This window comes from Carcharhinus amblyrhynchos, chromosome 17, assembly GCF_965287045.1.
Source record: "Carcharhinus amblyrhynchos chromosome 17, sCarAmb.v2.hapA, whole genome shotgun sequence".
NCBI classification, from domain to species: Eukaryota; Metazoa; Chordata; class Chondrichthyes; order Carcharhiniformes; family Carcharhinidae; genus Carcharhinus; species Carcharhinus amblyrhynchos.
In genome coordinates this window covers 23,560,839-23,574,797 of record NC_137340.1, presented here as the reverse complement: position 1 = coordinate 23,574,797, position 13,959 = coordinate 23,560,839, and the positions used below count along the sequence as shown (strand labels likewise).

Below are 13,959 nucleotides of genomic sequence, written 5' to 3'. Positions count from 1 at the left end.
TGGGGTAAACACAGTAAGAAGTCTTACAACACCAGGTTAAAGTCCAACCAATTTATTTGATAGTAAACTCAAACTTTTGGGGTTTGCCCCTTCGTCAGGTAAATGGAGAGTTCCGGCCTCAGACAGAGCATATAAACTGTGTGTGCTGTTATATCCTCTGTCTGAGGCCAGATAGGAAGCGGGCAGTTAAGGTAAATGTGGGACCGCTACTGAACAAGATGGGTGAATTGATGATAGCAAAAAGAAGTGGCAGATATGCTAAATTTTTTACATTAGCCTTTACTATGATGGGAAATATCCCTAAGATATCAGATGGGCTGATTTCAAATGACATGCTAGAACTCTCAAAAATCTCAATCACAAGGGCTAGAGTATTAGAGAAACTAAAGTGGCTAAAGGCAGACAAGTCACCAGGACCGATGAACTACATGCTAGGTTTTTAATGGAAGTGGTTGCAGAGATAGTGGACATTGGTTGAAGTTTTTGTTTGAAAACGGCCAATGGAACTCTCTTACTCAAAAGAGTGAGAGTCAGAAAGCAGGGACCTTTAGGACAGTTAGTTTAAAATCTATTATTGGCAAGATGCTGGAGCCAATAATCAAAGAGGAATTAGCTCATCATTTAGGAAAGCTGAATATAATCAAACCTAGCCAACATAGTTTTATGAAAGGTAAATCATGTTTAACAAATCTGTTCAAATTCTTTGAGGATGTGAGAGAGAGAGTAGATAGAGGGGATCCTGAAGGTGTCGTGTATTTAGATTTCCAAAGGGCGTTTGACAAGGCGCTGCATGAGAGGCTGATGCTTAAAGTAAAAGCCCATGGAATTGGAGGAAGTGTGTTAGCATGGATTGAAAACTGGCTGTTACATAGAAAATAGTGAGTTGGAATAAACGAGTCCTTTTCAGAGTGGAAGGATGTAATCAGTGGAATACCACAGGGATCAGTCTTGGTCTGCAATTGTTTACTGTTTGCACGAATGACCTGGAGAAAGGAACAGACTGTAAGGTTTTCAAATTTGCCGATGGTATTGAAGATAGGTGGAAGAGCATGTTGTGACAAGAGTATTGTGATTCTACAATGGGATATAGATAGATTGGGTGACTGGGTGAAACCTAGCAAATGGAGTTTAATGTGGGGAAGTGTGTAGTCATGCAGTCTGGTCGGAGGAATCAAAAGCAGATTATTATTTAAATAGAAAGATTGCAGGTGAGTGAAGTACAGATGATTATTGATGTTCTAGTGCATGAATCACAAAAAGCTAGCAGGCTGGTTTAACAAGTAGTTAAGAAGACAAGTGGTATCTTGGCCTTTTATTGCAAAGGGATTAGAGTTTAAAAGTAGCAAGATTCTGTTGCAATTGTACAGGGTGGTCATCAGAACTTATCTGGAATATTGTGTACAGTTTTGGTCCCCTTACCTAAAAAAAAGATTGTAGTAACATTTGGATGTAGTCCAAAGAAGATTCACCAGGCTAATTCCTGGGATGAGAGGGTTGCCCTATCGAGAAAGACAGAATTGTCTGGGTCTGTATTTCTTGGAGTTTAGAAGAGTGAGAGGTGACCTTATAGAAACATACAAGACCTTGAGGAACTTGACAGGGTAGATAACTGTTTTCACCAGTGGGAGAGTCTCGAACAAGGGGTCACAGCTCCAAGATAAAAGGCTGGTTATTTAAAATTGAGAAGCGTAGAAATTCCTTCTGGGATTCTCTGCCCCAAAGGATGGTGGAGGCTGGATCATTAAAAGTGTTTAAAGTAAATATTTGACTAATCGAGGAAGAGAAGGCTGTAGGGAAATGACACCGGAAAAGGAGTTGAAGTTGGCATAAATCTGGCACGATCATATTAAATGGTGAGACAGGCCTGTTGACCGACTCCCGCTTTTATTTCTTGTATTCTTATGTTGTGCGCTTGTGTAAATTTGAGACCATTCGGTGATTCTGCAGACCATGCCTTAATCACATCAAGTTAACCCATCACCATTGCACTTGCTGACCTATGCTGGTTCCTGATCTTGCAAAACCTCCAAAATTCTGATCATTGTTTTTAAGTCTCTCTGTAGCCCCCTGTAGCTCCAAAAATTCCTAGATCATCACACACTTTCAATTTTGGCCTCTTTGCCATTCTGTACTGGAATTCCACCATTGGTGGCCATGATTTCAGTTGCTTTGGCCCTAATTTCCAGAATTCCCTATCTAACCCCCTCAATTTCTTTGCCTATCTCTCTCTTATAATTAAAAACTACCTTTTTGTACAAGTTTTTGATCATCTTCCCTAATATCTCCTATGTAGCTTGGTGTTAAATGTTGAACTGTTAATCGTTGCTGTGAAGCACCTTGCAATGTTTACTGTATTAAAGACATTTTACACAAATGCAAGTAGTTGTACTCATAGTTTCATGGAATTGTATATTTGAACCTTTAAGCATCTTTGTTCTTCACACCCTATCATGCCAGCCTATGGTCTCACTGCTGAGTCAGGAAATAGTGAATTAAATTCCCCCTCCAGAGGCATGAGCACATAATCTAGACTTGCCTGTGCAGGAGTGAGGGAGAGCAGCAGTCAGAGGTGCCTTTCTCAGATCAAATGTTAAACTCAACCCTACCTTGCCAGTGAGGTGGATGGTGAGCACCCCACACAAGGTAGCCAGCCTGACCCCTAGGGTTATCAACCATCTCGTGGGGGGGATAAAGATGGCCCCCCTCTCCTTCACTGCATCCTGCAGCTTTTCCAGAGCTCCCTTTTTAAGCCTGGAGCTGCCTGGCATGACTGACTGTGAGTGCATTGTTAGTGTTTAAATGCAGCTTCCCCTTGTTAACAGTGCTCAGCAGAAGCCATTTTGGGAGAGTGACGTGCCTAGAGCCTCCATGGCTCCATGAATCATATGAGGACTCTGTCAAAAGATTGTGATGCAGAGCGTGCCTGAGAGACTGGCATGGAATACTCCTGTTTTCTTGCCATTTTGACAATTTGAAATGTTTTGGGAAAATTCTGCCCATGACCTCTGAACCCAAGTCAAGATCATCTATATATTCTGTGAATAAGGATAGACCCAACTCTAGCCCTAGGACACTTCACTTTCATCCAAGCAACATGCATTTATTCTAATGTTCTTGTCTATTAACTAAATTTCTGTCCACATGGTACCATTCCTCCTCCTAACATGCACTGAGGATTTTTTAACAAGCCTTTTATGAGGTACCTTATTGAAGGCTTTCTGAAAATCCATACCCATTACATTTTATTGCATTCCCTTTATGTAGTCAAGCAGTTAGTTTTTCAAAAGGAGCTCTATCGAATTTGTCAAACTTAACTTGTTAGTTCAATTCTGTGCTAGGTTGAAATATCCTGATGTAATTCCACAAGAACCTGAAAGCCGCAGCAGTGAAAAGAGGAGTAACAGCCAGGGTGCCAGTTTTTGATTGCTACGAAATGATCCCTAAAGCAAAATGTGGAAGTCAGGCCAGAGCAGGATCAAGCTCAACTTATGGTGCCTCTAGCACTCACTAATGACATTCTTAATAAGCCAGCTTCTTGGTTTATCAATCTTGCCAACATTCATCAGTTCTGATTTTGCTAAAATGCAGAAGTGTACATTGGAGGTGCATGGGTTTACAGTATCCAGTTTGTAAAGTTAAGAAGGGAATATTATTAAATCACCTGGGTGACTATTATATAAGTAGAAATTGAGCAATGTAAGCCTACTCTGGAATGTAAGGAGCATGAAAGGATATACCAAAACATGAGAAATATGCACAATCCAAATTTGTAACTGTTAATACACTGCCTTCAGAAGAGGGAGAAAGACACTAGCATGGTGGGGTGGGATAAGGAAAGGGGAGTATGATATATAGGAGACTTCAGCCATTTCAAAACTTTGATAGACGGGGCTGTCTTCTAAGTGTTAATTTTGTGATCTCAGCAGGGAGCAGCACTGGCAGAGTTGGAGAATTGGATCTACAATCTTGTAGCTCCATTTCCGACCAGCACTCCCTGAGATTACAGCTTCCCCATGGTGTAGAATCACAGAATTAGTGCTAGTGATTTTAATTAAGTCTTTGTTGTGGAGCTCACTTAATGTCTAAACTTTATTGTTGTAATGCTGTGCATCACAACCAATTTGTCGGTGTTCTTGATGACTGGAATGCACCTCATTTGCAGGAATTAGCTGATTTGAAAAGTTCAGAGTCCTTCAATCCTGAAGATTAAAACAAATGAAATAATTTATTGTATTATTATAACGAACAATGTCTGTTGATTAGAAATCAATTTGTATGGACCAGCAAGGGGGCAAAGAGCATAGAGAACAACCCTGCAAAGGGATTTCTAATATGTTTATACATACCAAGGAGACAGACAGGACATGAATTCAGTTTTGAAACAATATTCAGAATTGTATAATTGCAGTCCAAGTTTATATATGCTCTCCTTTGGGTAGAATTTTGTATCAGTACGAAGATGTTTCTGAATTTTGAAGATTGCTTTAATAATAAATCTTGGAATCTCTGCTTTTTTTTATCTTCATTGGCTTTTCACTCAATGTGTTGCCCTTTACCATCAACAATATACAAAATCATGTTCGTTAACATGGGTCAGGTACCTCGATCCCTCTCATTGAGGCAGTAAATTTGAATAATTCCAGCTAACATTTCACTGAATGCCTTACTGCTGGCAATATGCTACAATGTTGTGTATTGGAATGTACAGTGTTTCTGGCCAAGTTAAAATTGAACGCAGTAACGGTCTGAAGTACCTGAACACTGAATGGTCTTAAAACTCCCTTGAAATTGCCCTTGTCAGTAACTTACCTATATGTTGTTATCTTTGATGATTACTGAGGGTGATGTAAGATAGTTCAATGTTTTCAATCATAAGACATGCGGACATTATTCTGATTAGTTTCGAAGCTGGCAGTTTGATTAGCGTACGGGACACCTGTGCATTTCTTCATTAATAGTACTTCTTTCTTATACATTTTAGCATAAGAACATGATAGAGTGGCATAGTGGTTAGCACTGCTGCTTCACAGCACCAGTGATCCAGGTTTGATTCCTGGCTTGGGTCACTGTCTCCTTGGAGTTTGCACATTCTCCCTGTATCTGCATGGGTTTCCTCCAGGTGTTCCAGTTTTCTCCCACAGTCCAAAGACGTGCAGATTACGTTAATTGGCCACGCTAAATTGCCCCTTAACGTCAGGGGGATTTGGCAGGGTAATTACGTGGGGTTACAGGGATTGGGCCTGGGTGAGATTGTTGTTGGTGCAGACTCGATGGGCCAAATGACCTCCATCTGCACTGTAGGGATTCTATGGTTCTATATTATAGATGCAGTAGTTAAATAGAGCATTATGTGAGTTATGCTATAAGTATGGTAATGTACATTAAATGTTGTTGTCTATGTGATGTCCAAACCATTATGCTGTTAAATTTAGAGAATATGTTAGTTTGTTCTTAACTTCTTGAACAGATTATGAGTGTACTGTGATGCCTGTGTTACATGGTGGTGCATTGTTGGTGGTCAATGTATCTGGTTAGTGGACATAAGGGTGGAAGGCTACTTAGTTCACTGGCATGTATCACTGCTCAATAAGAATTCTAATGAGAATAATAGCTCCGTTTTATCATAAATTGCAGATATATATTAGAACAGAAGTTTTAGGCAGACTACTCTAATTTCTCCCAGTTGGTCCATAGAAGTATCACTGAAATGCCCCAATTTTTCAGTTAATAATAGCTGAAAGAATAGAAATGATTTAGCAGCACCAGTAATTATAACATTTCATTTCTGAATTGCAATGGGCATTTAGTGAAAATAAAATGGGGGAAAATGGAAAAAGTACAGTAATTTCCACTTTTAGCTAATTCAGGTCTTCAATTTTAAGAGTCGTAGAATCCCTACTGTGCTGAAAGAGGCCATTTGGCCCATCAAGCCAGCACTGACAACAATCCCACCTAGACCCTATCACCGTAACTCCACGTTTTTACTCTGCTAACCTCCGTGACACAAAGGGCAATTGAGTATGGCCAATCCACCTAATCTACATGTCTTTGGACTGTGGCAGGAAACCGGAGCACCCGGAGCAAACCAATGCAGAGACTGATAGAACGTGCAAAGTCCAGACAACAGTCAGCCAAGGCTAGAATTGAACTTGGGCCCCTGGCGCAGTGAGGCAGCAGTGCTAACCGTTGCGCCACCACGCTGCCCAATTTTGATGATGAAATCAGCATTATGCCACTTACTTATGAGGTGAAACTAGTGAAAGGGCAGCTTCTTCAACAGAATAGAGACGATTAAGAGGATGTTTGATAAAAGTGTTGGATATTACGATAGTATTGATATGGTAAATAAGACATATTTATTCTCGCAGTGAGTTGATAACTAATGACATCAATTAATGACTATTACCAAAATAATAAAAGGACAAATTAGGAGAATTTCCAAACTCCCCCCACCCTCCCCAAACATCATTGGGAAATGGAGTACCTGATCTGGTCCAACGACGGAAGCAAAATTCATAATAGCTTTTGAAAAGAAAGTCAATTAAATATTTGGAAAAAGAAAATTTTGGACAAACGGGAGAATTAGCGGGTAACTTGGACATTCAACACAAGTACATTGGGGCAACTGAGCTTTCTTATGCTATAAAACATTTTTTGGGGTCGCTTTTATCAGAAAAACCAAGCAGGATTGCAATTAAATGGAATGGGGCACTGGCACACTGCATTCTACTCTGACCTGGGCAAGTGCAATTTTAAATTGCAAGTAGCAAGGACATGTGCCAGAAATTGAAAGAATTCTTCAGGTTCTGATGGCAATAAAGGTGCCAACTGCTACTTTAACTTGAGGCTTCGTGAAGATAATAGTGCTGGGTCTCCCGTCAGACCAAATCTCCTGGGAGCTGCATTGTGGGAAGAAGGGCACCGGTGAGATACGTTTTTAACATGTATATGAAGTTCTCTTGCTGGAGTGCTCATCAGGACTTCACAGGGAAATTTTGGACTTCCCAGTCTTGTCTCACCTGCCTAACCACGGTGATCCATCTCCCCTGTGCCTGTCCTTTCAGGACCCTGGCAGTGTCCTTCAGCTCATCCAATTTCAACAACAGATGGTTGATTCCTGCCAAATTCTTGGCCTGCACTAATTTAAAATTCGCCAAACCTCATTTGTATTGCTCTGGATGGGTCAGCTAGGAAAGGGAGTAGAAATCCACTTTCATCATTCTGTAAAGTCTTTGTAGAACTTTTGGATACATCAGAACGAATCTCCAAGATTGCAGCAGTTTAGCTTCTAAGTGGTTTCAACCGGGTATAAAACATCACTCTGGAGTGAAATGTACTATTTGTGCATGATCTTTATGTTCAGCTCATTATTCTAATTAATTGTAGCTCCAGGTGCAGATTTAATGTAAATAGCAAGCTCAATGTTAATGGGAAGGGAAAATTACAGCAAGGATGAAAGTTAGAGGGTTGTGAACAATGAAGGAAGAGTGTCAGAGTCAGAAAACACAAAGCCTTGCAGCTGCGGAAAGAGGTCAGAACATGCCTCAACACGTTTTGTCAATTTTGAAGAAATGACAGACAAAAATGAGGGGAAAGAAATCCCAGTGTTCAGTTGTGCATCTGCAGGCAAGTGATGGAGCAGCCACTTGACTTGACTTCGGCTATTGGCTGCTGAAGTGGAAGTAGTTCTGCTGTCGGATGTTTAAATGTGGATGTATAAATACAATATGCTGGGTCAGTGAACATTGTGAGGTTGCGGGCCTCAACAACATCCTTGCTATAATGATGACAACCAGTGCAGCTCTGTGATGTGGGGAATTGACCACCTCATAAGATGATGGGTTGCACTATAATGGGGCAGCTCTGGGTTAAGCGTTGCCTCTTGTGGCATGGGAGCCCCATTCTGAAATGACAGTCTCTGCTTCAGAAGAAGACTGAGAAGGTGCTTGATTCACTGGCCTCTGTTATCTCTGGGCCCTCCTCCAGACTAGCTGGGCTTTATAATTTCTCCTCACCTCTTAAAACACCCTATCATAGTCAGCCTCCAGAGGACATGGCCATCAATGATTGCTTCCCAGTTATCAGCGTCAATATCCACCATTTCCTTATCTCACTTGCTGCTGTTCTTTGTAGCAGAATGGAAATCCAGAAGGTTAAGAACCCAGTGGTCAATTTTGCCATACAGAAGATCTTTGGATATAAAGCCATCTTTTATTCAATGAACGTGACAACATTGGCTTGAAAATTAGTGTATGCTGATGAAATTCAAAAGCAGCAGGACTATTGTTGGGTGACCTTGTCCTGCCAAGAGATGCTGAGAACATGTCTGAGACAATGAACAAGGAAACAGTTCGGCCATTTTTCAGTCCTGGCATATTTTGTCATGTTCTCACCATTGGAAATGTATGCGCTAAGGATGTAGGCTTGATAACTTTGTAGTTCTCAATCAGGTTGCTGTTGTTTCACACACTCTTTCTCTGCTTAGACATAACTGCAGCATTTGCCATGTGTGTGTGGCGATTTCAGCATTGGGTAATAATTGCTGGTGATTCTGAAGTCTAGATATGTAAATCTCCAGTGATTCATTACCAATGCCAATAGTTGGTGGTGTGCCAACATCCTGGACAAGAGAACTTATTGCTAGCAAGAGTAACTGTCATTGACAGCAAGGCATTTGACTTATTCATTTTTTGTTAATGGTAATTTGGTCTTCATTGCCAGAGGTTTTGAGTGCAGTAACAAGGATGTCTTGCTTCAGCTGTACAGGGCCTTGCTGAGACCCACTTAGAGTATTGTGTACAGTTTTAGTCTCCTTACTTAAGAAAGGATATACTTGCCATAGAGGGAGTGCAGTAAAGATTCACCAGATGATTCCTAGGATCGCAAAATTGTTGTATGAGGAGAGGTTAAGTCGACTGGGCCTGTAATCAGTGGAATTTAGAAGAATGAGAGGGGATACAATTGAAACACATATAATTCTGAGAGGTCTGGACAGACCAGCCTCCCATCTATTGATTCTATCTACACTTCCTGCTGCCTTGGCAAAGCAGCCAGCATAATTAAGGGCCCCACGCACCCCGGGCATTCTCTCTTCCAGCTCCTTCTTTCGAGAAAAAGATACAAATGTCTGAGGTCACGTAACAACTGACTCAAGAACAGCTTCTTCCCTGGTGCTGTCAGACTTTCGAATGGACTTACCTTGCATTAAGTTGATCTTTCTCTACACCCTAACTATGACTGTAACACTACATTCTGCGCTCTCACGTTTCCTTCTCTATGGACAGTATGTTTTGTCTGGAGAGTGCGCAAGAAACAATACTTTTCACTGTATGTTAATACATATGACAATAATAAATCAAAAAGATGTAGAGATATTGTTTCCTGTGCCTGACAGGTCTAGAACTAGGGGTCACAGTTACAGGATATGGAGCAGTTAGCACCAAGAGGAGGAGAAATTTCTCAACTCAGACTGGTGAACCTGTGGAACTCCCTCCCACAGAAGGGTGTGAAGGCCAAGTCACTGAATAATTTTAAGAAGGAAATAGCCTGTCATGGAATCAAGGGGTATGGGTTGGGAGAGGGTATATTGCATTGGGATAGAGGATCGGCCATGGTCATATTAAATAGTGGAGCAGGCCTAAGGGACCAAATGGCCTACTCCTGTTCTTTCTTTTCCTATCTGGAGCACAAGATATCTGATCTATTATCAAACATTAAGGATTTTTAAATTATTTTCCCAAGAGATCATTCTAATTATTGGTGAAGAAATAGTCTGACGAAATCTTATGAAATCACACCTGAAGAAATGTATGATATTTATTTTTTTTACTCCAATGTTAGACAAATTTGCTCTAAGTTTTCCCGACTTTTGTAAATAAACTTTAATTGCAGTTTCAGTTCATTGAACTGTTTGTAATATTTTCCATCTATTCAAAATGACTTTGGGAGTACAATAAAAAGCTATTTTTAATTCAGTTGTGATAATTGTTGATCAGTAGCTCTACGGGAACAGAAAACAAGCAGGCAAAAAACTTGAGATCAAAAAGGGAAGTAGTAGATTTCCATAGAATCTCAAAAGCTGTACCAGCAACAATGTATTAAAGTAGTTGGACTGCAATTCTTGCTTTAAGCAACGTGGTTTTGCATTCTATTGATTCGTGGAATAACAGTGTGGCTCTAGTTTGAGGTTGCTAACTTTAAGAATGTAAAGGTAGTCCAGTTGGAAAAGATGATTTTGCAGTGGCAAACCAAATCTTGGCACAAGATATGAGACCAGTTTAAGGGGCTGTCTACCATTGCTTGGAATTTCAAAAGCTACTGACTGAGACCAATATCTGTCTCATTCAGCTGGACCATCTTCATGATTTAATATGGTCAAGAGTTGGTCAGACAATTAGCTCTTTACGAAAACTCAACTGGCATGCTAATTCCATGCACTGAAGTTTTTTTTTGCTGAAGTACACAGGGCACGCAGTCTAACTCTGTTTCTGGGTTATTGCATTGAGTTAGCGAGGCTGAGCATGTATGACCAGGAAGGACTACTGACTAATTTTGGCTAAATAATCATGGTTATAATTTGAGGCTTATTATCCAGGTCCTCATCACACTGGAACTTTTTCACATAAGCAGAATTGATAAAGGACCATTATAATATTTAGAAAATATTCCTAGATGACCCAACCACAGTGTGACCTACTCATAATTTCATTTATCATAGTTCATACCATCACGTCATCGTGGAAAGATTTTGAGATCCATTTCTACAGTGCACATATCGTGCGTTTCCTGTCCATACTTACAAAGTGCATACACATGCACAAATATTTATATGTGTGGCCATTTTAAAATGCTTTCTAATTATCCCTCACAAACAGGGATTCATTATAACATTCCTGCTTGAGAAGTACCTTCCCCCTTTCTGTTTATACAACCTTTTTGTAGAGTTCCCAAAGGAAGTGTCATGGCGGGAGGAGAATTCTACTTCATACACATGCACATGGCCTTTTCCAGAACGTGTAATTTCTAACCACAGCAGACAAGCAGCATTCAACATGATCATAATAATAGGCATGTTACTGGTTGTAAATGATTATGGAACGCTTGTAGTCACTCGGAGATGACTATCACATAAAATGGGCATCCTGTCATTAATTCTAAGAACTAGTTATAGTCATTGAATATTTGTAATCTTATTGGAAAATATAAATCTAAGGCATTCATTTATCAGAAATTGTCCGAGTTGCAGTATTTTACACATCATTGCACTGTATAAAAGTATGACACCCATGCAAAGGTGACAATAGAATGAATGCCCTGGTTGACAGATCATACGAAAAAGTAATTTATTTTGCTAATTTGGTCTGCTGATTTTGTTAATGTTGTTTTTCCTAAAACCAACCTATGCACAGTATATGTTTGTATTGAGTTGTCTTGTTACAGTTTATTTACTACATGCTTAGCTGTAAGTTTCCCTGTCACAGCGACTTAAGGCATAAGGACAGAAATGAATGATTCCTGCCAGTCAATGAACTTTAACTGGAACTGCACTTGAATGGTAATAATCTGCTCCTGTAATTGCTGTGGAAAAGAAAAATCCTCCAGAGATTTTACATCTAATCATTTATTTATAAATCTGTAGATAGCAGGCTGCAGAATGCGCAACAGGGGTCAACTTTGTGCTTAAAACCATTGTCTGGTGTTTACATTTCACAGCAGTTTTTACAGTAGTTGCAACCTACATGATCAGCCGAGCACTTTAATTCACTGGGTTCTGTTCTGCACATCATTGCTTTAGACAGACTACTTCATTAAGGATGCTTCAACAGAGGCCATTCCCCTCAGCATTAGCTGAAATATGCATGTTTTTCCATCTCATTAATTCAGTCTACATACAATTAATTTCTGCCTATTAATAAACCCCTAGGTGTTAGTGACAGCTATCTAAGCTAACCATACCAAGTGAGGCCTGAGGTACATATGCTTGAATTTCAAGTTCCAAATGGGTGCTGAATACAAAACTGCCCCCACTGGATTTCAGAACCTTCACAATATTAGAATTAAAGGACACGAGTTTTAGTCTCATTATTGAAACTAGCTGTGTTGAAAAGATAGTGGTTTTAAATTGTTTGCTTAACAAATAAAAACAGATGTTAGTAAGCATGACTAGATTTTGATTTTATATACTTAAATTTTCCTGTGCCAGAGAATACACTTTAATACATTTCTAAAAGAACTCCGCCAATTTTGTCCAATTACAGCGACTGTTTATTTAATAGTTATTTAAGTATTATGCATTGACATCTGGTCAGTATGCTTATGTCAATATATTTAAGTCACCAAAATGTATTTTTCCCTGTTAAATGAACCTTTTAACATACTCCAGCTGTGGTACCAAGTAATGGCAATGATAAGACACCAGTAGGAAGTTGTACATTTTTTAACGGCTGCGTAATCTGTTTTCTTCAGCCAGTCACGACATTGCCGACAGTTGGTGTTGTATGCAGATAAAATGAAATATCAGTCGTGGTTTGTAACAGATAAATTTGTATTATTTATAAAATTGTATAAACCAATTTACAGAAAAAAAGCAGCACTTAAGACAGTTGAGATTATTTATTAATGATATAACGCACAAGTTAATGGATTTGCAACACAATTCACCTATGCCTAGTACGCACTCAGTATACCAATAATACACATATTTAGAGGAAGGTTGCATTAGCGAACTTCTGCTCGTGCAATCTCCAGAATTTCTGAAAGATTTTGAACTTGGGATCAAGGGAGTCCTGTTAACCTACTGTATGCTTTTCTGGCAACTAATAGGAAGTTGAATGCGGTGAGTGCAGTAGAGTAATTGAGTGCTCCATAATGTCCTCCAAGAAGTTGATTAAAGGTTTGTTAAATTCTATTCCTTTTATTTCTGAAAGCAAATGTCAATTTATAACTAGTCTGAAAGAATTAGAAACAAAAGTTCTTGTTATTTTTCTGAACTGGATTTGTTCGGATTGTATTTCTTTGCAGTTGACATATTTCTGATACCGTAGTAATAAGCAAAGCAAGCACACGTCAGCACGATGTAACAGTTCTAATGCTATATTATTATCTGTTAGATTGAAAGTGCTCATGTTCCTATTTGAGGTACCTAGTCAAGAATTAAGAGTTTGCGACTTGATGTACGACCAAATCAAAGTTCTGATTCATCAAAATGTAACCATGTGGACAAAAAGTCATTGTTATTAACATGAGGAACAGTGATGTGGAAGAAACCAGGTAGCACTCCAATAGTAGGCTTTTTATTGCCTTGTGCTGCCTGAGATTTATTAAGTTAATCAATGACATGACACAGCTTGATACAAAACCCTGTTTACATGGAGGTTTTTAATTCTAATTTGATCTAAATCAGCCCTTAATTCCAATCTAAATGTACTATGTAAATGGTGCTTAATTCTGATTAAATCCGAGTTAAAAACATACCATTTCCTGAGGTGGGTTTAATGTAATTCTATCTAAATTCATTTTGTTGTTCACCCATGCAGATGGGTGTAAGTGAAGTGAACTCAGAATCTCCATGATGTCCCACAGTGTCTTGTGATGTGACATAAAGATCAAGTACTGTGTTTTATATTACTTCATGCAATGTGTCCATTTAATACAAATTGAAAACTTCTTTGTGAAAATGATAGTTAAGCTGCCATGTAAATCGAACAAATAATAAAAGTGGTTCACATTAATTCCAAGCACACCGGTACAAATTAGCTTGACCTCTGCTTTAAAGGAGGGCTTATCATAAGCACATGGGGAGAGGGAATGGTGGGGGGAGGGAATGTGGGGGTGGGGGGGGGGTGGTGGCGGTGGCGGCTGATGATATCAACTTAAACATTCCACAGCTGTGATTGTAAGCAATGATTTTTTTTGCCTTAATATCTTTCTCCATATTCTGCCAGGAATTAGTGAGGTAAT

The 13,959-nt window shown here is 39.4% G+C and overlaps 1 protein-coding gene across 9 annotated transcripts in view; it reads left to right on the top strand.

Moving 5' to 3' along the window:
• The window catches only part of LOC145354384 (methylated-DNA--protein-cysteine methyltransferase-like), a 370,957-nt gene that overhangs the window by 199,297 nt on the left and 157,701 nt on the right, over positions 1 to 13,959 (top strand). The window lies entirely within an intron of this gene.